This window comes from Lagopus leucura, unplaced genomic scaffold, assembly GCF_019238085.1.
Source record: "Lagopus leucura isolate 7727_CA_CO unplaced genomic scaffold, USGS_WTPT01 Super-Scaffold_100026, whole genome shotgun sequence".
Taxonomy (NCBI): Eukaryota; Metazoa; Chordata; class Aves; order Galliformes; family Phasianidae; genus Lagopus; species Lagopus leucura.
In genome coordinates this window covers 1,445,556-1,469,415 of record NW_024962277.1, presented here as the reverse complement: position 1 = coordinate 1,469,415, position 23,860 = coordinate 1,445,556, and the positions used below count along the sequence as shown (strand labels likewise).

General features: G+C 44.0%; 2 long non-coding RNA genes across 2 annotated transcripts; both read left to right on the top strand.

The window, feature by feature from the left end:
- Nucleotides 1–663: 663 nt before the first annotated feature.
- On the top strand, nt 664–18,764 carry LOC122185047. The gene is made up of 5 exons (XR_006180711.1): nt 664–771; nt 8,214–8,374; nt 8,596–8,690; nt 12,033–12,222; nt 18,541–18,764. It is a non-coding gene; the product is annotated as an uncharacterized LOC122185047 (long non-coding RNA).
- Nucleotides 18,765–20,345: 1,581 nt separating this feature from the next.
- Nucleotides 20,346–22,517, top strand: LOC122185046. The gene is made up of 3 exons (XR_006180710.1): nt 20,346–20,507; nt 21,384–21,452; nt 22,066–22,517. It is a non-coding gene; the product is annotated as an uncharacterized LOC122185046 (long non-coding RNA).
- Nucleotides 22,518–23,860: the final 1,343 nt, after the last annotated feature.

Here is a 23,860-nt window from a genome sequence, read left to right as displayed (position 1 = left end):
GTTTAGTACATTTAATAGGCTGTGGAAGGGGCAGCAGCACTGAATTTAACTCCAAATGGCACTAATGGTAGCTGTTCCAGCTGTTTCCAGGAAGAGGGTGGCATACAGCAGCCAATGCTGGAGAATGAGGTGTATTTTCTCGTCCATGGCTGCTGCTTAATACAAATCTAATTAAATACTAGTTGAATATTAAAAAAAAAAAAAAAAAAAAAAAGCACCAAAAAACAAGATACCTGTATAAGATTAAGAAGATACTCACTGAACTTTCCTAGCCAGACCACAGCTTCTACAAACCTATTACAAGGCTGTTAAACCTCACTAAATGTGTTTGCAATAACTACTTGCTGTTTCATTATGGAGCAATAACTCTCCTTATTGAGGCTAAATTAAATCCTTATTTGAGACACTTCATTTAAGGTGTTATTGGAAAACCCACCTTGGAAGAAGCAGAACCAACCTTTGCTTTATAGCTTACAAGATTATATTATACACATATGTATAAATGTCTAATTTCAGGGCATTACACCTCAATGGCTGCAGCTCACAGCTGTAGTCTCCAAAGTCAGACTTAAGGCATAGACTGAGGCTTTTCGTCATACTGAGACCTCCAGAACTTCTGTAGCTCTCTCCTTCCCCACTGACACCCCTTGTCTTTGCAGGTGTTACTGTGTGGGGAACCAGCATCCCTCTTAAACTTCCTTCTACAAAAGCATCCAGCCCTGAACTCTGGAGATCTCCCCAGGTGTGTTCAATTGCCGTGTTTAGGCTGAGGTGAGTTAATAATTTTCTGAAAGCTGGCATGAAATCAGTCCAAACACCTTGTTCCATTGTGAATAGGTAGAGAGAAAGCATAAAAGAGTTGATTTGCAGATTGGAGTATGATCATGCGGGACCCTTCTGGTAGCCCACGATGATGTGATTGGTTCAGCTAGGAGGCAAAAGACCAGCTATGTGCTTCATGACCAGTAGAAGTTACGGCGAAGGTCTTTGCTCAGGGAGCTATAGTGCCACCTCACATATGTCATGCACATATAAAAGTCAAGACCGTGATCCAGGATTTAAAAAATATCAATAATATTGATCAGCACTGACTGGGAGCATTTACTTGTAGAACTCAGAGAGCTTTCTAGAGTGGTAGCTCTCTCCCCCTTTACAACTGAGGCAATTGCAATGCCATTTCTAAGCTGTAATAGAGTGAGTGGTGGAGAGGTGATGATAGCTACCTCTGCTAAATCCTAGCTCAGTCCTCTTTGCTTGTTAAAGAAAAAGAGATACCTTGTAGTGAATGTTTTCAACAACAAACCTTTGAAAACTCAGCATCCAGCAATGAAACTGTGTATGTAGAAATCACAATGGAAGGGGATGGGCTGGCCCAAAAGATAACAGAATATTTTTAGATCCTTCTGCAGGTGATGGCCTAATGCCTTTCAGCTGCCCCTTGAAACAATGGTTCACTTCATCTATTACCATTGCCAAGGACACTACTTGCTCCCCTGGTGTAACTCCCTGGCTCTTTGAGGCGAAACAACTTGGGCTGAGGAACCACAGAAGCCAGTCTCTGTTCTGCCCTAGAAATGCTCTGGTGAAGAAATGTGAGAAAACCAACAGATCTGGGACTTCTGCAAGCTCATAATGCAGGGCACGTGCCTCTTGATAAGGAAATTATATTTCTAAAACAAAGCATTTCCAGAAGGAAGGGGTGAAAACTCTTCCATTCTCTGTCCCTTCCTCCCATTGAGGTAATCTATACTGCTAACAGACACGTAATAAACACAACCCATCTGGGTCCTTTAGAGCTGGAGACATTCACATCCTTGTCAGACTCTAGACTCAGCATCTTGGGTCTATTTCTAACACAAAGCAGAGAATTTTGCCTAAAAGCTATTGCTGGTTCTTGGAGAGGAAAGACATTTTGAATCTTGACAGTCCTGGGGCTGGGCTAACATCATTATACCAGTGTTTTCTCCTCCCAGAGTCCTTTCAAACTCAAGAGTCTGTGTTTATACAGTTCTTAGCCCAAAGGGGGCTCATTCTGTGTTGGCCCTTTGGCACTGCAACAATAAACAGGATTAATAACTGTAGTCAGCAGGGCTCAGTACCTGTTAGAATTTCCCATGGACTATCCAGAAGGTGCTGTTCTTACAAGCATCTTGGCAGTGAATTATTTATGGGCAGCATAAGGATCGCAGTGCTTGCCAGTTTATTAGATTTATAACTAGCTGTGTTAGGTCCATTGTGTGTGTGTCTGTGCATGTATGAGCATGTACTTGTTCAGCTGTTTCTCTTCAGTCCCCTGTTAGTTAGGGAAGATCTGCTCACATGCATTTCCAATATAAACACATCACTTTGTGACTCAGATGTGAGAAAATCCAGGAGAGGCATAGGATTGTTACACAAGAAGGAAAAGCTTCTTTAGGTGCCTTAACTACAGATGCAAACATTCATCCAAGCACAGGTTGAAAAACTGAGACCCAAGATTATTTGAAGAGTGAGAAAGTTTGGTTTTCTTCTGAGTTTCGCAGCTTCTTAGAGCTGTGCTTGTGTGGTTTTTATATGGAGACGTGAACTTGAACCTCCTTTTGTGGCAGATGTATTGTTTTGATGCCCAAGGAACTCCAGATGGGCAGTCTGCTGGTTGGGTACTGCGATGGATTTTAAACACAATTCTCTCTTCAAACCCATGGAGAGGAGCACTTGCCTTCCAGCTAATGTGTGCTATTCCAGTTCCAACAGAACTCTGAGTAGATGTTATTAACAGCTCATCTTTTCCTGTTCTCTCTGATACATCTGTGCTATGATGTTGCCAATAGAGTCATCACTGCATCTGAAGGTGCTGGATTAGAGCCATGAAACTCTACAACACCTCCTTCTGAAGAGGCACAGGTGACTGTATTGCTATCAACAGAGGTGACAGGAGCAAAGACCTTTCTTCATGCAAATGATCCAAGCAAGGAAGCAAAACCTCTTATAGCTGGAGAAGAACTGGCTGAAAGCAGAATGTTTTGCAAAGTTTTCTGAGAGTCCTCATCAACTCTGCTGTAGAGAGAACCTCTTTGAGCTGTTCAGTAAATTGGATGGTTTAAATAATATATGGACTGTCTTTCTGGATTCATGAGAACTGCTGTGAGAAGCATTGACTTGTTCAGACTGCAATAGTCTTCTTTCTTTTGCTTTAAAAAGTTAACTTCACTAGGCATCAAAATCTCACATCTGACTTTGGAATCTGTGTCTGGTGAGACCTGAGCTGGCTGGTGTGCATTTCACAGCTCTGTTTTTGTGTTGTCTTGCTTGAGTTCCCAAATGCACTTTTTCTAAAGGTTATTTAAAAAAATCTCAGAGCAGAAAAAGGAAAAAGGCATTCTCCTTATAAAAATGACCCGGTCCACCAATTTCTTATTCCTGACCAAGTTCAGATACCTACCTCCAGCCTCTGGACTCCTACGTTTATTGCTATTTGAACTCAGTTGTGTATAAAGTCTGAAGCTCAACAGCTCAGTGGACTGTATTCTTATGTATTCATTCCATGACTCCATCCATCTCTAAGTGCCGAAAGATGCTTTCAGAGAGTTGATCCATATTACCATGCTAAAGTCTAGTGGGATGTGAGCAAGACCAGGATAAAAATGTTATTAGGGGCAATGTCTTCATTTTTCACTCCCCAAGATTACCTCAGTGAGATCTATGCCTTTAAGCCCTATCTCCATAGTTGAACCAGGGGTGAATAACTACAGCATCAGAAACATCATGGAAGAAGAGCTGCCCATGCAAGGATTCAATAGGAGCCTTGAGCCAGTCAGCATTGCTTTCAGTGTCTAAAAACAGTTTACTCATGCTAGGATCCCTCTACAGTCAATGGGGAGAAGTATGCTCTTAGGATTGTGATTCGTGTGATCTACTTTAGGCATCTACTTTGAAATTGGATGAATTGCACCTCTGGTTCCATTGACTGTATATTGATGAGATGTCTGTCTACTGTAAGAAAGGAGCTTTGGGTGACTAGCTTTGACTTAGAGGCCTGAATTTAATCAGATTAATCCACCTTGTATCTCTATATGTACACAGTTCTCTCTTGTTACCAAATAGACATGACAGACATGCAGAGAAAGCTGTTTTGGGCTTTTTTTTTTTTTTTTTTCTCTTTGGGACTCTGCAAAAAAAATCAGAAAGTATTCAAAAAGAGCAGCAATGTTAGGTAGGGATAACTTTTATCTGAAGCTGGGTAGTGAATAGTATTTGATCCTCCTCAACAAATTTGCAGGAATCAAGGGCAGTAAGGGTGATTTTGTGCCTAAAAATAAATATATCTTGGTGAAGTGAGCTTTCCTGGAGTCTTCTGGCAATTTGTGACAGAAAGGAAAAAGGTCCTCCCTCCCCTACTGAGATATTCTTCCTTGAAAGCTTTGAACAATTACTGCATTTTGCCTTTTCCACCGCAGCATGGATGCTTTCTTCTTTTTAGCAGTTTGTCTATGAGCATTTTAGCTTCAGTTTAATAAGAGAGGATTGATGCTTACACTCTCTGTACAGGTTGTACAGGGCAATGTTTCTGCTTGTCATAGTAGGAACATTATTGAAAAAGACACTAAAGACATGTGGATGGGGGAATAATAATAAAAAGCAACATGTTTTCTTTCTCTACTACAAAACAAGACAAAACAAAAAAGAAACAATGATTCCCCATTCACCTCCCCCCCAAAAAACGAAAAGGCAACCCACATCCTAAAACCAAAAGCAGGTGCAAAGAGAGGTTAACAAATCTTGATGATGTAAAATTGTCACTATGAAAATGGAAATTTACCAAAACAAAATGATAACACATTCTGTACAACCCTCCCTTTGGGAGTAAAAAGAAAATCTCACCTATTTGCCTCACAGCTCTGGCAAAAGTGACCTGGCTTCAACCAAAATCTACAAAAAAGTGCCTTCATCCACTTCTTTATTTCAAGTACTCACCTCCCCAGAAGATGTTTTGAGAAGGGCTGTACAATGACCAAAAAATAAGGAAGTAAATTTCTAAGAATGCTGTCACAGAACTGTTTCTCTTATCATAAGATGTCTGCACTGCAAGTGCACACTAAGGACCACTCTGGGAGCCTGACATCAAGACAGCATTCCCTTACAGGACCATGGTTATGCCTTCCATACACCACGGGATTTCTTCCCAACAGTTTGAACTCACACTGATGCTTCTTTAGACCCATACTTCTACCTCCATCCTTTCAAATTGAACCTCTAATAGTGTCTCTCTTATTGTCCTCTATAGATGTCTTTATGTAGTGAAAGCTGGTATCAACAACCTGTCCATTCATTATGTATCAATGGTGGGAAATCCAGGAGAGAACATGTGAGTTTTTCTCCATTGAACGGATGGACTTGGGCTTGGCTTTGCTCCCTCAGAGGTCAGTAGAAATTATCATGCTATGGATGGAAAAAGCAATAGCTTCAGGCCATGTCAACACAGATAGCCTTTCTGGAACTCTGAACAGCATCCCAAGCCTCTTTATGTCAACACAGAAAAGCCTCAAAGCTGAAGATTGTTGATTATGTTCCTGGAAACTGGGATTCTTTACTCAGGAGTTGTTTCTCTTTCTAGTACTCTGAAGACAGAAAAGGTAGCCAGGTTCCATGTCAGGAACACAAAAATCCCTCAGTCATCCTTCTCTCATGCAGAAGTCAATTCTGGATGAAATCTACTTTTTTTGCTTCTCCCTGTCACTACATAGGTTCAATGGGTCTTCTCAGATTGGTCTCAGTGTGCCAGGCCATGAAAGGCTGGGAGTAAAAATGTGCTCAATAGCAGCTTTATACCAGCAGAATCCTATGTTGTGCTGCAAAAGCATAGGGCCTGCTTTTTAGTGACTTGCTTCTTTGCATCTATTTTTTGCATTTGATCTCTTCTACTTTGAAAAATACCAGCTGCAAAATATACCAGGTCTGACTGCGTAGTGAAATGAGTGGATGGCTGCAGAGATGGATTGCTAGTGCCAGAAAATTGCCTGATAAGATGGGTAACTACCAGATAAGATGGAAGGCTTGGACACAGATCTGTGGATCTCTGATGCAGAAGTTCAGCTCTTTCATTTCAAGGTATGCCTGTGTAGATGAACCCAGTCAAAAAGAGGTTGTATTTCCAAAAGGACCTTTGCGAGTGTGACTTCTTCTGCCTACATGAATTACTTTGCATCAGTCAGCTTTGATCTTCTAAACCACTCCTCAAGGCAATGGACAACTCCCTTCAAGGTTTTTCTGCAGATTATTAAATGTAATGTACCTATAATTTCAATATCACATCCTGCTCAGAACTCATTAGAGCTCAAAACTGGCATAAGTAGCAGTGAAATCCTTGTTCTCATCTTAAAACAGCCAGAAGAATTAAATGATGTAGATGTAAGCTTAGCTTCTAGCAAAGCAAAAGTAAACTGTGGAGAACAGGTTACTTGCAGGGGAAAGGGACCACAGAGATATGGAAGGGCACTCATCCATATTTGCTGAAGGACGAGTTGATGTCCAAGGACAGCCTCCCATGCTTGTTATTCCATTGCCAATCCTCAATGGCTCCATTGTCTTTGTGGCATTTTTCCTGATTGATACCTCTTGTCATTGACATGAGAATCTGCTCCCTTTACACTTTATGAGAAGCCAGGTAAAATAATTCCACCATGCCTTCCTTTTTATGAAAATGGAGCAAAGCATGGCACACAGACATTCAATCTCCCACCGGAGATAAAGCGCCTTCATTTACTAGCTCAGAAAATCAATACCTGTGATTTGATATGAGCATTTATTTTCACTTAACTCCTTTCTATCACTGAGCCATTGGGGGAGGGCAGGAGAGCTTCATTTATTGCAGCGGGATTTGCAGTGAATGCTACCCAGTCAATTGCATTTCACCGCGTTCACACATTCATCTGTCTTGCTGATATCCGTCTTATGTTTCTCTACCTTTCCCAGTGGGATCGAGGAAGGGTTGTGTCCAGAGACATTGAAAACTATGGTCCAGGGTCTAATAATTTGGATGGTGGCATTGCTGCCCTGCGGCTTTTTTATTGTAAGCCTATGTGCGTGACTAGAAGGCAGCTTTCTGAGCTGGTGAAGGGCAGGATAGCTCTTGGGAGCTAGAGGGTTGATTCTGGAGCTGAGGAGTGTGGTGTCCCCATGAGACACAAATATTTAACTTAAGGGGAAAGGCAGGAAATTCTACATGGGATCTGCACTGGAGAAAGGGAAAAGAAAGAGAAGAGAATCTGAATGAAACCACTTCCTTGCAAGGATAGGGTTGACTGTCAATGACGTGCTGGATGTGGCAGCACTTGGCTGAAGAGGGCTGTAGAAACTTCGTGCCCCGTGGGGACAGCCCCCTTCAAAATATTAATGGGACCAAGTGGTTTTGCAAGTTGTCTGGGGTCAACTTAGGTATTAAGAAAAATTTCTTCTCAGAAAGAGCAGTGACGCATTGGTACAGGCTGCACGGGGAAGTGGTGGAGTCACCATCCCTGGTGGTGTTGAAGAAGATGTCACACTGAGTGACATGGTGTATAGCAGTCACAGGCATGCAATGATGGTTGGACTCAACGATCTTATTTGTCTTTCCAACCTTAATGATTGTATGATTCTATCTTCAAATACTGGAAGAGTTCTCCCAGGGGTGTAGTCACATTGCTATGGGGGGATGATAACTAATGTTAGCTGCTGCTCCCAGTGATGGTGTGGAGGCCTGTGGGTGGGTGAAGAAATAAATAATAAACAAAAAGTCAGCTTGTCAGTGTGTGAGGATGGAAATGAAGAGCACTGACCAGTGATGACCTTTTGTTTACATTTCCCTTCGAAAGGGAGAAATAATTGCAGTTTCTATGTGATGTTGCCTTCAAATTACACCCTCTCTCCCTGCTGTATTCAAGACTAGCCAGTGATGACATTAGAGTCTTGAATCAAACTAAATGGTTACTATGGTGTCAGGCTGAAATTATGAATCTCAGAGCCCGCCAGCTTGGAGAGGCAGCAGTAGCGGACACATAATTAAAACTGGAGGAGAGAATAGAAGCCACATTGTATTTGAATAGCAGCAAGATTGCACTTCCGAGGAGCAGTTACAAAAAAAAAAAAAAAAAAAAAAAAAAAAAAGTGCTTAGCAATGCAGCTAAATGCATAATCAGGGACCAGGAACAATGCACTGTGCTGGTATTTCACTGCTGGTTTTCCTTTGGTACCTCCAGATCACAGCCCTCTCCAGCATCACCTTCACAGTGAAAAAGACACAAACCCAACGGCTCAACACTTGCAAGGCAGAGCAATGCTGCAGCCTCGTGTGCCCTTCGACTCACTCACTTTCCCTTGGCCAGGCCTCAAGCAGAGCAGTGATTGAAGAGAGGTGGAGGTAGGAGCGGGGTGCTGGGAAGCACGACGGATCTGGTAATTTCAGCGGTCATTAGTGGAGCTCATTGTGAGTTTGATAGATCTGTGCTGCTTTGTTACAGTTAAGTGGACTGATTGTGGAACACAGAAACGTTTTTAGTGACATGACAGCTAATTTAGTAAGGGGGGAGTGGTGGGAAAAGAACACGCATTATTCCATAATTATATCTTGCTCTGTTCCAGCCCCATGACTGACTCCCCTGAGAACATAACTCTGGTTTCTCTGACACCCCGAACAAGAGCGAGATGTCAGGATTCTTCCTTTGGGCTGCTGCGTGGTGAGTCCCAACCTGCCTGTGGTCTTTCATGTGCTACCCCACTCCTGTACCTGCTGAATGCCAGCACCAGTGCTGTTCAGCCAGCCATCACACTGCCTAAACAGCAGGAAGAAGAATCCTTCATACAGTGCAATAGATTTTGTTCTCACCTCTGTTGCATGTCAGACACTGCTCATTCTTCCACCCCTGGGGAGATGGGATTGTCCAAAGTGGGTTAGAGGAAGATTTGGGAGGGGAGAGAAATGAGCTATGTTATTTATACCTGGAGCATTCCTGCCAGACCTGTTTCCCTCCAGGAAACACTTTGAGTTGTTACCAAGTGGCAGAAATATATTTAATGGGTGATAAAAAGTCAGACTAGGTTATGTCATTAACTATAGACAGAAGTATCTCAGCACAAGTTGGTGCTGAAGGTTATCATCCATGTCATTTACCATGTACAGATGCTCTGAAGAAGATTTATGAACTCACTTTTTAGATAAAATGTGGGCCAAGCTGGGAGCCTTGTTTAGCAAAATGTTTACATATGTTCTTGGTACTTAGGTCCTATGGAAGTCAGGACATCAAGACCTTAATGGTGTTACAATAGAGAGGAGTAGAAAAAACGGGCAGAAATTATTATTTTTTTTAATCACGAGGCTCAAAATGCCTGAGCTGATTGCTGCTGTCAGGGATGGATCAGTGAAAGAACAGACAATGTTTCCACCCTCTCCCAGTCCTGGCTCCACCTATGCAGATAATTAAAGGCTAACAGAGCTGGATCCCAGTACTGTAGAAGAAAAATATCACATCTTTTTAATTGACCGCTTGTAATATAAAGAGATCTAGGCATGGTTGGTGGGCAGTACAAGAGTTGCCTTCCATCTTTCTTCTTTCAGATCTTGCAGTCTGCATTTCAGGAGAGAGAAGGAAAAATAATTGAAATGCAAAGCAGAAGGGTTGGGAGTTGGCAGGAAAGCCAGAGAGGCGGTCCTGTGAGCTCTGCATTGGGAAAAGTCCTCTAATGCAGCTGCTATAGTGGGCTATTTTTAATGTGCTCTGGCTGTATTTGCACTTTCAATTGCTGTCATTAGGAAAGAGATACCAACTCTTGTAATTATTACATCAACATGGTTCATTGGAGGTAGCCACCTCCCTGTTTTGAACACCTGCTGGATGCCTTGCCATGTTCTGGAAGTCAGGTGGATCTGCTCCAATGACTAGTCAGGTCGTGGTATTGGGACTTGTACATTCCTCCTGTATCTTCAGCTTTGGATGGAGATCTTTATGGCCCAAGGACCAAAGCAATTGAACAAGCCAGGCTGAAGCCTCTTCAGGCAGGAGCTGAGGGATGTTTCTTGATCACATGGAACTTCTCTTTGCAAATCTGACCTTCATGTCAGCCTGTACCTGGCACAGGTAATCTCTCCCAAGAGGAATGCTAAACTGAAGAAGATGGGCCTCTGTGTCCTGTGAGAGTCTCATAAAGAGGGAACTAAGAGAGCTCTGTCTCTGGAAATACACAGGGATCTGTGGTAAGAGTCCCCACTTTTGGGCACCCTTGGATAGAGACAGACTGTAGAATGCTGTTTGACCTTCCTTTTTTGATGGATGCAGATCTTCAGAAAGGAAATATCAAACTAGGGGTTGTCTAGATTTAACAGCCAACATGAAGACTCCTTGGCAAACTTAGGAGGTGCAATTTCTTGCAGTTATGGGTTTCACAAGAATTTTAGATTTTTAAAGAAAGGGAGAAAAACATCTCTCTAGAAAGACATAGGTTAATCCCAACTTGAAGTGGAGGGGATTTTAACAAGTTCTTTCCTATTTCTTCTTCAGATTAGAAAAAAAATTAATAAATTCTCTTCTTGTCAATGATAGCCTATTTTCATCTTCATGGGCAGATAAAAAGTTTTCAGGCCTCAGTTGCTTCCTTTTACAGCAAAGCATGAATTATATTATTAAGAAAAATACTCAGAAAATAGAAATATTTGGCCAACTTTGTTAAGCTTTAATTAAAATTAATATTACACCCTACTGGAGCCAGAAATCTGAAGCATCGCATGTAACTGAATATATTTAACCAATTAACTAAGTCAAACAAGGCTGTCTAAACTTAATCACAGATCTCTCCATTCCCCTATTACGTCAAGTGCTGCTAATGCTGTTATACTTTTGACAAGTGGCCCCTGGTCACTGAGCAAATCAATAATGTATTTGAGCTAGAGGAGAGAGGAGGAAGGAGCTGAGCACATTTGCATTCCTGTAGTGCCTTTAGTTGATGATCTCGAAGAGCTGTGTGAACTTCCAATCTGTTAAACTTCCAGCAGTGTGGGGAAACAGAACCGGGTAGTCAAATTCCTCACCTTTGCAGATGACCCAACAGGATGTAGGGAATAAGTTCTAGAACAGGGCTTCTGGCACAGGTCACAAGGCCCTCCTATGCAAGAACATTGGTTTATGGCAAACCTCTTGTTGCCTGTGCTCCCCATAAGACACACCTGTCCTATTTCCCACCTTACTTGTGACTCCCATGGGACACTGAGCTCCATTTCCTTCCACGGAGTTATGTTCTCTACAACTTCAGCACTGAAGTCTGTCTCCAAGGTTGCTTGGACCAAACTTTGTCTGCTTTGGATTCATCTACATGATCATCCTGTCATTGTCTTATAGTTCCATAGTTCTTTTGTACTTGTGACCCTCTCCCAAGCACTTTCCAAGCTCTCTGTTGTGTAGGATGTGTTATGATCCACTCAGGCTGACATAAAGGTGCAATACAACTTGGTTGTACTGGTCTCTCTTGGTAGAGAATAAAGCCTCCCAAAAATTTTGGGACTAGTGAAGTTTTAAATCTCTGAAAGAATTAACATTTAATTTTAGAGTGCTCTGCAATAACAGCTGATCTCTTTGCTGGTTGCCTACTATTGATATTCATCCTGAATTTTCTGATTATTAGAACAGAAGTGTAGGGATATATTTATAATATCCCTTGTACAATAAATAGAATAAGTATTTATACAGTGACAAGACTTGACTGTTTATCCTGAAATTTGAAAGACCTTTCCAAACACTAAAGCAATAACTCAGGTGTGCAGAGCAAACATTTTAGACCCACTGTAAAGGAGGAAATTGAGACCATGAAAAATCCATGTGTGATTTGCCTGATGTGACATACTGGATGTGGGGCTGAACTGAGCAAAAAGCTTGTGGGATTCTTTCTCTAAGTCCTAGATACTTTTCCTGTAAATTTAAAAAAAATTTTACTCCTCCTTCTCATGGGAGAAATACATCTACAAAATGGTTTTCCGATAATGGGCCATTTGGTTTCATCACACTCTGATTAACAGATCTTTGCATCTCCAGAGAGGAATGGACTGGTGACAGTGATGCTACATCACCTCTTCTGAATGCAGGAGCTCAGTTCCGTGTTTGGCAGCTCTAGGATGAACCAGTGGAGTTTCCTTGACCTCAACGGGGATCGATTCCATTTGGAGCTTGTAGCAACTGATGTCCAGGGGAGCCCAAGTCCCACCCATCACATGGCAACAGGAAGGTAAAGAGTGACAATTGTGCTCAAAGTGAACAGATAGTTAGAGGAATGAAAGGCAAAGATGACTCATCTCCCAGAAAGCAGTATAGTCAAAGGAAGAAAGTTACTATAATGGTAGATAAAACCGTTGTACATGAAAGGAAACTTTTGACTACGCTGATGCTGTGAAGTTGTGTTTAGAGGCTTGAAGGTATGGAAAGGGGGTAGAAATTACTAATAAGAAAAGAAAGATGAGGGGATTTCTGTTATTAAAAAGGAAAGAGGCTCTGAGTGGAGGTGGAAAGACTGGTGAAGGCAAGCACTCCATGAGTTCTTGAATTTTCAGGGTAGGGAGTTGGAGCAACTTTGTCACAGCGCCGAAAATCCCAGATTCCCTTGGGCAACACCTTTTGTGCTCTGCCTCTGCAGGGAGTTGGGTTTATGAGATAATGATGTTATTTCAGCACAAACTCTTTCATTCTTGCAGTGAATTAAAAGAAGAAAAAGAAAAAGGGGGAGGGGACAGGCTGTGGGGGAGAAACCGATGTTATTTACTCCTCTGCAACTGACATTAAAGGCTCCTTTAAGGGCCAGTGGGTTATTAACATCCTGTCGCCTGCCACAATGATATGCTGTGACATATTGTCACTGCATTCCAGCGAAGCCTTAAACATTAATTGGGAAGTAAGATGAGTGAAGCGGCTTTAATGAGATACCTTGTTGTAACTTCTAACTTTACACATTATTTACAGTGATTCCGCTAATGGTTCCATCCATCAGGGAGAGGGATTGGGGAGGAGAGCAGGGGAAGCAGGGGGTGAAGAAAAAAAAGATAGGTATCAGAAGTGGAATGAGAAAGGCTGAGAGCAAGGTGGGAGGTGTGGAACAGAGGGAGAAGCACCGTCCCTGGGGTGTTCATCCCCCAGCTTTACATTCCTTCTGTCATTTTTCATCATACAGCCATTTTTGCAGCATGAAGACAGGGAGGGAGGTTATTCCCGAGTACAGTCCCACCAATCAGCCTGGTTCTGAGCCCTCAGTGTTGCTATCTAAACCCATTACTAGTGCCAAAGCAACCTGTCACAGCCTCTTAAACTGCCCTAGGTTCCATCCCATGACATGGATATGCCAGGTGAGCCCAGACCAATGTGACATCCCACTGCCCCTTCACAGCAGAAATGAGCCACAAGAGGTTTGCAAAGCAGATACACTGGTCACCTGCCCAGGTGACAGGTAGAGCTACCACGCAGTAGGGATTGTGGCAAATACAGATTTAGAAGGGAAGATGTGAGTAGACTGCATTCTACCTGCAGGTTCTGCCTGGTGTGATATCCAAATTTGCAGTTAGTTGGTAGAACAGGAGTTCCATGGCAGCACAGCCCACCCCATCAGCTCTGCCCACCTCTGTAAGACCAGCATGGCCCTGAGATCAATTGGACAGCAGTGATTGCCACCGTCTGTGCTCTAAATTGTAGCCCTAAGCCTACAGCATGAAGAATGCTGCACTGGCACCCCCAGAGCTGCAGACCTCTGGGAAGGGCTGTGAGACCAGGTTAGATCCTATTACCGTGATGTTTGTCCTTCTCTCAGCACCAGGGTCAAAGCTGAGCAAATGAATCCAGTTTCCATGTTCCCTTTATCCCTTAAAAGAGTCAGCTGGGTTTGAGAATTGGCTGTGTAGAAGGGAGAAGGATTTGGCCCTGTTTGAATTAGGAGCAAAATAAAAAATCCTGGAGCAAGAGAAGATCATAATTATAATAATATGGCCTGGCAGAAAAGTGCCCAGAGCACCAGGCATGTCATTCCTAGCTGGAAGGCATTTGCCCTGGATTACAGACTACATGGCTTCAGGATGCTCTGTGTGCTGGCAGGTTTATGCTCCCTGTTCTGTTTTCCATTAAATCATTTCTATCCTTGTGAAACAGCAAAGCCCCACAGAAGCACATGCAATCACAGCTAATGGATTCCAGTTTTATTTCTAGATTTAAAGTATACTCCTTTTTGGGCTGAAATGGAGCAGGCAAAGAGACAATTAATTGCAAGTATGGGTGTATAAAAAGCACCTGGGGATAGATCAGCTGGGGGAAACACATGGAGCTCAACTGCACATGCGTGTGCTGACAGCCCCCTTTCCTATGAAAATTTGAAATTCTGAACTCCACTCCCTGCTACCTGTCAGGGTTGGCGTGCCTTTAATTATAATGTCTGCATGCTTCTTTAGGCACCATTTAATTCTCTCTGACAGCCGCCCATTTAAAAAGAAAGGCAAACACTCAGAACTTAGTGGCAGATCGGAGCCAGGCGAGGGATGTGCTAATTGCCAGATGTTGTTCATTTGACTCTGATCCATTACCAAAATTAAAGAAGAAAGAAATGGAAATAGGAAAAAGAAAAAAAAATCCCACCCCTCCTCCTTACATAGCTGTCTGTAGGTCGGAGTCACTGCTGTTAGCTAACTTTCTCTAACAGAGCACATTGGGGTGTTTCTGCGTTATCAGCCTCACAGGCCAAGTCACTTTATGCAATGGACTGCGGAGCATCTCTCCTGGGGTCCGGTGTTCAGCAGCTTCGAGGCTAGCAAGGAAATATTTCCCCACAGTGCAACCATCTGTAGTCTCTCTCTGACATTTCCAGTAGCTAATCTGCTTTATCAGAGATGAAAAATTTCCATAGCTGGTGGCTCAAGAGAACAGAAGTCAGAAACTCAGCCGAGATTTAAAGTAACTCTTGACTTGGATGGTTACTAACACCCGGGGCATCTCTTGCGCTACTTACTTGGGGAAAGAGGATTGCTTTGTGCCAAGGTAAGGGAAACAAGGTCAAGTATGAAGATCAGAAAGGTTGTGGATGCCCATCCCTGGGAGGTTGGATGGGCCCCTGGTCAACCTATCCGGTGCCTGATTTAGTAATTGACAACCTTCCCCAAAGCTACAGGGTTGGAACTTGGTGATCTTTGAGGCCCCTTCCAACCCAAGTGATTGTATGATTCTAAGACTGCTCCTAAGGCCCATCTGAAATGTATTTGAGCATCGCCTAGTAGGTTCCCTAATACATTTTGCCTCTGTTAATCCCAAGGGGAGTTTCATTTATTCACCAGTGATTCCTAGCGACCCAGAAATAAACCAGGAAGGGGTCCCTGCAGGATAGAATGTGGCCTACTGCAGGAAAGAATGCATGACTTTATTTTGAGCCACCTTCCTTGCCTCCAAGGCAAGGTTTTCCTGATACATTTGAAGAATTACATATGTGCCTAAAATATGCAATTAAGCTCATGGCTCACATATATTCATTGAGCCCAAAAGAGACCAGAGCATCTATAAATATTGAAGCTTTCTCTTTTTTTTTTTTTTTTTTTTTTTTTTTTTTTTTTGAATTACTCATTCCTTTATAACTAAAAAGTAGGACAGATGAGCTGTGAAGGAGGTAACAAGGCAAAATTAGTTTTCTGTCATTTGTGGCTGCTCTAATCCACATGAAAAAGGTTCTGAACAGCAGTGTTTAGGTCCTCCTCCCTCAGTGGGGTAAATGCTGGGAATCATTAAACAGGCAACCTGGCTGTGCCTAAATCCTTCATCTGTCACAGGGATTTGTTTTAGAAAGCTCTACTCTTGCATGAGATATATTTGGATTTGGAACACAAAGAGTATCTTCATTTAATAGCTCTCCATTCTTATCAAGTTGGCCTTCCTTGGGGCTGTACTTTTAGTTCTCTGGGAGTTTATTCTCATAACAGGCTCATCTATCCCTTTGTCAGATATTCTTTTAAAATGGCCCCTGTGTAATAAATTGGCTTAGTTCGGGAAAATTCCTTCCCTTAACTGGTCCGTATGGACAAGCAAAACCCACTATTAACTGCATAGCAATAATGTTTTACAAGGACATTTCTGGCTTTCTACCCGCTAAACATACAGTTTAATTTTGACAATATTTTTAAACAGGCTGTAGGGTGTCTCGTCCACACTTTGCTGAAGAGGTCAGCTACCTTGTACGTGGCTCCATTTGCAGCCCTCTCACATTTTTGATCTCCAAACACGATGCATGAACAACCTGAACGGCGGGGTCCCCATGGTGGGCAGTACCCTGATGACAAGAAATCATGCTGCCAGGCTGTACTGCCTACATGGGGTGGAGCTCACCACCGTGGCACCACTCTGCTTTGGGACCCAACAAATTGGAAGCATTTGGCTAGAGGACTTCAACTGCAGGGGCCCAAACGGAATTGCAGTGCTGTGTTGCAAATACTGCCTGGAGAAGCACTGCTTATACATGGGACAGGTGATAGCTTGTCACTTGCCTGGTGCAGAACTGACTCCAGTATGTTTGTTTCTTTAGCATCAAAGCATCAGTGGCAGGTCTCTCTCCACCATCTTGCTCTGCAGATGTGATACCACTTGTTTCCCTTTTCACCAAAAGTCTAGAGTTAACTTGAGGGCTCTCAACTTCAGGATGGGCATCATTTGGCAAACAGGCTGCAGTAGTCAGCCAAAATGTTCCCTACATGAGCTGTAGATGAAATGCAGCGTGAGCAGAAGGGAGAGGGGCAACTATATTATCTTTTCTCCCTAATAAGGAGCGATACAGGCAGAGAATACAGTATACAGTTCACTTAACTAATTTTCTAACCAGCAGTCACTGCAATGTTCTCTCTAGGATTAGAGAGGACAAGGGAAGAAGCAGAATAATAAATCCAGACTGGCTTTTTGCAAGCTGCAATCATATCATTATAGAAAGGAGTTTAAGGACATCCACTGTGGGGAGAAAAAATTAAGAACAGAGGCCATTTCAGCTCACCCTTGCCAGCACAATTAATTAAAATTAAATTCAAGGAAAAATAAGTTTAATATGCCATCTGAATAATATCTCCTATCTAAACAGTGTTCTCAGGCTATTTGCACGAGTTAGGTGATTTGGATGGGAAGATGCCTCATCTTGGGTTGTAATGGATCTATTTCCCACCTGCCACTGCTACCTGGACATCAGCCCTCTGCTGCAGCCCGCACCCTTCTCTTATCCCAATAGGAAATGTAATGGGTGGTGAAGAACAGGGGTGGAGGGGAGGCTGGCACAGCTGCACCCAAAATGGCTCTTGAGACAGCCGTTGGCTTTGGCCAGCTCTGCCTCTTTCTGCCCACAAAGGGTCACGAGCCCTTCTGAGGTGGGTCTGTGGTCACCAGGCATCACCCAACTCTTGGGAAACTGTGGATCACTGTTCAAAAGAAGGGAGTTTTAATTCATTTCTGTGCTTCTCATTCCAACAAGGCTCCCAAAGGAGAGCCCAAATGGACCAGCCTGCAATGTATCCTTATTAAATTAGATAGCACTTACTGCCCAGGCCACAGCCCTAAGGACAGAGAATTACATGAGTTTTCCATCTCTCCCATCTCGTTATAATCGATGGACAAAAAATAAAATGCCAATAGGGGAAGAAGGTTAAGTCCCTTGAGGCAAATCCCCATCTTGCAGCACTGGGTTGCCATTGGTTGCTTAGAGCAGCTCCAGCTTTTATCTCTCTCCCAGTCCCTGGCAGACAAGCGGTGTCAACTCTTTGAAAATAAACCTGAGTGAGTAAGTCTCTATCTCCCACAAATCAACATTACTCTGCTGACCATATCAGGTCCAGTTTTCCCTTGCTTCAGTTTTCAGGCATCTGAGAGGGCTTTGCTGCTGCAGTGCACAATAGGTGGGATTGCTGTTTTTAATCACCAGAACAGAGCTTTGCCACTCACATATCTCCCACCACCAGTTTACTGTGTAATTGCATAATTATTTAGCAATGTCAAAAGTGCATCTAGATTGCAGGAGACGAAGCTGTGAGTGTCTTTGAAGAGATGCTCAGGAAGGGCTTGCTATGATACAGATACACCTGCAGGCATGGAGAAGAGGAGATGGGGAAGCTTTTCTTTCAGACTGGGTCTCCAGAGGCTCTTTATAGCCAAGAAAATGCGGTGGCATTATTAAAAATGATAATTGTGTCATGCAAAATGAAATGGCAGGTGGTAAGCAGAGTTTGGGGTGGAACAGAAGAGATATGGATTGTTTTACTGCAGCTTATGGATATTACAGCAGCGCCTGCAGGGACTGATCCCAAAATTAGTTGGCATCTTCTCTATGATTCAGAGGAAGCTTGATCAGGCCTCTTAAAGTCAGGAAGATGCTGAGTTCACAGCACTGGGGCTGAACTCAATTTACAGTAATGTGTAGGAGATCAGCCTGAGATCTGCTGGGTGGGAGTGCCCAGACATGTCTGCCTGTATGATCCTTCTGGACACAGAAAACAAAACATTGGCATTAATGTTCCTCCATCTGTATTTGAGGTGATCAGATATACCTCTTGATTTTCAGCTTTGCATGATGCCTGGCAGTGCATCCCTCCAAAATGAAGTGGGAAGATTAAAGAAAGACTTTGAGGCCCTGGAATGTGCCCAGAGAGGGGCAACGAAGCTGTGAATAGTCTGGAGCACAAGTCTTGTGGAGAGTGGCAGAGGGAATTGGTGTCGTTCAGTCTGGAGAAGAAGAAGCTCAGGGGAGACCTTATTGCTCTCTACAATGCCCTGAAAGGAGGCTGTGGTGAGGTGAGTGTCAACCTCTTCTCCTGGCTAACAGTGACAGGATGAGAAGCGATGGCCTCAGATTGCACCAGAGGAGGTTCAGGTTGGGTATTAGGAAAAAGTTCTTCTCTGAAAGAGTGTTGATGCACTGGCACTGCTGCACAGGGAGTGGTGGAGTCACCATCCCTGGAGGTGTTCAGGAGCTGTGGAGATGTTGCACTGAGGGATGTGGTCAGCAGGCATGGTGGGGGTGGGTTGGGTTTGGGCTGGATGATCCTAGAGATCTTTTCCAGCCTTTATGATTCTGTGATTCTATGATCCCCAGCGCCTTCAGCTCCCCTCAAGCACTCTGGGTTGGGTTGTTGAGGTGCTGCGAGCAGCTCAACTGCTTTTAAAGCCACTTAATAAAGCTAAGCAGAAAATCTAAAATGAGTTAAAGGAAACTAATGTGAATCTCAATTTTTAAAATTCATAACATTTATCAGTGTCTGCATGAGGCAGCACAACAGAAGTAAACATCGACTCCCATTGACTCTGCTGGCACTGCTGACAGCAGAATCAGTCCCTCTCCCTGTCACTGAGCTGCTGTCTCTGGGCATGTTAGATGGATGTCTGTGCTACCTCAGCCAGGAGCTTTTCTCTTGTAAGGGGCAAAGATCCTCAGCAGTCTGAATGAGCAGGATGGAGGCACGTCCTGGTGCTCTGGGACGGAGCATTTGCTGGAGCTCTTTTACATGCTGTTCATCTCTGACATTCCCTGCTAGCTGCTAGAGTCCTGAACCTGCCAGAAGGAGAGGGATAATCACCTCTGTGCTGAGTCCTTCCTCCAAAGCAAAACGTTTCTAAAATCAGCAGTGTTAAGATGCCATTTCTGTCTGAGACGTGTTTCAGAACGGTGGTAAGGGTCAGAGAAATGATGCTGAAAATGACACCTTGTTATTGCTCTGCATTGTTTGAAGGAAAATTTCCCTCTGAGTTGTATCTGGTGGGATGTCTGACAAAAATACAGCAGCCCTAAGTGGTCAGCAGGCAAGGACCTGCCAGGAGCTCACGCTGGTGGGATGCCTTGTTGCTCGGTCCTGGACACCCAGCTGGGGTTCTTAGGCATCTGATCCCATGGGTAGGCTGCCAGAGGATGAGGGTGGGTTGGGAGATGTCTCAGCACGGGGATGGAGGGCCTGGCAAGAGGATCCCCCTTCCAACCTGCTGGCTTATTCCCAGGGGTGTGAAAAACAGTAACCTTTCAGTCTTGGGGAAGGACCCTTGTGCTTTGCCTCCGATCATCCCCTAAAAATACTCTGCTGAATATTTGTTTTCTGAGACCTTTTTCTCTGTAACATCCATCAGACTGCTGTCTTTTCATTCCTTCCTTCTCTTACAAAGTCTTCACTCCAATTCGCTCCTCCAGATGAGACCAAAAGCTGCTAGCATTTATCACTGTCACCACAGTATCCCTTTCTTCTGTTTGCTGACACTTCACCCACCGATCCCAATTACTGTCTGTCTTTCCTTCCATTCATACAAATCCCCCGTGTAACTTTGGATCATCAATTTCCAGCAAATGGGCTGTTTGCAAGTGCCGTCCCTGCTTCACCCCTGGCTGAATGGTTGCCTCTGATACACAGCACCCCAACTGCTCCCAGGGCAGATGAATGAAACTTTGTCAGAGAGCACTGAATGAAGAAGAAAGAGCTCATTTCCCTCCCCAGATTCCTCCTGAATTCACGGGAGCTGAACAAATAGTATCAGAAAGTGTATCAGGTGAGTCCCAGATCCAGCACAAATTAAGCGCTGTCTGTAAGTGTAGAGCACTCATAGTGAAGCCCAAATTGTCAGAGGAAATGTGAACCTTGAGAAGGGATGCATGACATACATTTATGTGACTAGGCTTATCAGGCTATCAACAGGCTGAAGAGAGTCTCCAGTGCAATCACCAAATCGTGGAATCATGGAATCATAGACCAGTAAGATCACCAAGTCCAACCATCAACCCATCACAGCCATGCCCACTAGCCATGTCCTTCACATCCTTCTTGAGCTTAAAGTCATGCTCTTATTTTACTACTTGGAGCCCCAGGGTGGTCTCTCCCCCCACCAGCTCTGCACCCCCAGCTTATGGGACTGATGAAAAGTGAGGAGGCAGAAATTTGGCTGGGATCCCCTCATTACAACCCTGACAGTAGGCACATTAGGATGCTACTAATAATCCGTCAGCTTCTTAGCATATGATAGCTGCCTCCTAAAATATTAATCAAATCATAACATGTGATCCTAAAAATAGGCTTTCCGATTCCACTCTGCTCTCTCCTTAAGGTTCCTTGGGTGGTTTGAAGTTGTGCTTTAACCTTTTCTGGCATTTCACTGATTGTAACAACTACTTTTCCAGAGAACTGCAAAACCTGGTGCCCTTTGCCAGCATGTACACACACACACACACACACACACACACACACACATGTACACCTACACACAGCACTTTGCTTTCTCATTGTTTTGGTGCAAGGATCTCTTTGCCAGTATGCAAATATATTAATCCACCCAAGGAGATCAGAGGAATTTATTCTAAAATGCAGTGCTGCATAATCCCAGCACCCTTTTAGCTCTTCCCACTGACTCGTCTTCTCCCGTGCCCTCCAGGACAAGAGAGAAGACAGAAGCACATAGGCAGATTTTGGGGAAGCTGATGAGCATCCGCTCCCATCGCAGGTCTGTGAGCACCCTGACTTCATTGCCTCCTTCTGCTGCCGCAATGCTAATGGATGAAGTTCTATAAATATTTGATTGACCTGTCACTGCCATGCTGCTCTCATTTATCACTTGCTCAAGTCGGATCTGAATTACTTTGGAATATTTTGTGCTGTCTTTACATAGTGTTCAATTCTTTCCCTGTCTCCCCCACCAGCCCCAGCCCAGGAGTGAGCAGCTCCCAGAAATGCTGAGGAAATGGAGCTGAAAGCCTGGGGCAATGGGGCAGAGAAGGTGAATCTAAGGAGATGCAGAAATGAGCCAGACAGGGCAGGGAAATGTACAGAGAACCCACCCAAGCCGGTATGTGAGGGAGTGCATACCACAGCATATGAGATCAACAGCCCCTTTCTGCAATTTCCATAGTGCTGAGTCCCAGAAGAGGGTTACAGATTTACAAGGAATTCAGGTAATTTGCTCGTCATGTTACCCATAGGAAGTGAGTAATTGTCCTGTGCTCACTGCTCTAATCAGAGCCTGGGTATTTTAGTAGCGAGGGCTCTGGAATATATTAGGAGATGCAGTCCATACAATCAAATTCTATTGTGTTCATTTTCACTCCTGTCTTCTCTAGATTTTTACATTCAGGATGAAATCAGCAAATTTTAGAGCTTGCCGAGATTGAAACGATGGTGTTTAGCGATGCAGCCACGAGCACGCAGAGCCCAGCACTGCTTTGCTCCCAGTAATGAGTCCCCCTGGGGGGTCACAGCCCCCACTGCATGGGGCTGCCCAAAGCCCTTTGCCTTGTGGTAAGTCTGCTAACCCCACTCCAATCCCTGCTGAAAACACCTCCAGCTGTCTCCATGGGCATTTGCACAGCCAGTCCAACCCCATCATCTTACCCATGAGTGCCACATAGCCTTTCACTGTACACCTATCCTGCAAAACCCCAGGCTGAACCAGCTCTTGTGGTGTCATTGGCATCCAAATCCCATGGGATGGACTGCCCTCTGCGCAGATAAATCCTTTTCTCAGTTCTCAAAAAACAAAGGCCTGGCACATCGAGCAATTTCTATCATTCCAACGACCCCTCTCATTAGCTCTCTCCTTCTGCCTCCTCCCTTCCTCATGTCAGCAATATGCCGATCCATCCTGCTTATACCAGCTCTTACCTATACTCCAATTACTTTTTCATCTCCCCCACCGGCTGTTTTCAATACTATTATCTGCTGCACTTGCTGGATCTGGCTTTCAGGCGTTTGACTGATGCCTGATTCCTGTAACCAGAACATGTCTGTTGATTGGACTGTCAATGGATTTCTTGGCAGAAAGGGCATTGGGCCTTGCAAATGTGAAACTGTATTTCAATCTCATTTAGAAGGAAAGAGAAAGGAGAAGGAAAAATATCCTAAAGCCACATTTTTTCCTTGCTCTCTTTGAACAAGTGCTTTAAGTAAACAAGTGTTTTTGCCTTTTTTAATAAGGTCATCCGTGACATCACTTTCTTATCAGAAAAGGAACATTTTGTGTCGTGTATTTCTAGCACTGGAATGCCCATCTTGACTTTACAGCAAACAGTTTCTACTGATTCATCTCTGGGGAGGAAAAGGAAGCGGGAAGGAGATGCACATCCATCCCTGTCTCCTGGCTGCCTGCAGTGACACCTTGCTGTAACAGAGAGCGCCAAGCCACCTCCTGACCAGCCCTCTGCATGCCTGCTCACAGCCAGAGCCTCTCTGCAAGAATGCACCTTTGACTTTCCTAAATAACAATGCAATTACCTTCAAAAGCTGGCAGCCAAAGTACGTGCTGAGAAATGGCTACCATTAAGAAGAAATTATCCGCTCTCAGGGAACGGCCGATTTGTTAACTTGTGAAGGAGGAGAACGAGCCCAGCTCCAGACTATGTAGGCGTTGAGGTTGAGAATGAGGTGGGAGAGCTGCTGTTTTCAACCAGCCTGGGCACAGAGCTGGAGAAAGCCCATGAGGTTTGAAAGAAGAGCCCTGGATGAATTGGATCAAATGTGTTTTGCTGCTATCTTGTACAGGTGCAGATCAACAGGTACATGCTAGGCAGTCCTCCTCCGTGGATGGGGCAGGTGTCTCAGGGTCATGCCCTCCATGATTCTTCAGGAGTTGGACACAATGACCCTTCTGGGTCCCCTCCAACTCGAGACATTCTATGATTCTACATGAAGGCATTTCATGGGGAACCTCCAAAGAAGTTCCATTATTGAGACCTGCACTCAAATGCATCCAACCTTGTCACTTGCCTGTGACTAAAAGAAGGTGCCGGTATTACTCGTATCTCCTGATCTTGCAAAAGCCCCTGAGGTCTGGGGCTGGGTTTGAAAAACAAAGTAAAAGCAGGGGAAGGCAATTTTTGAAACAGGAAGGAGTGAGGCATAAATAGATTATTTGAGGTT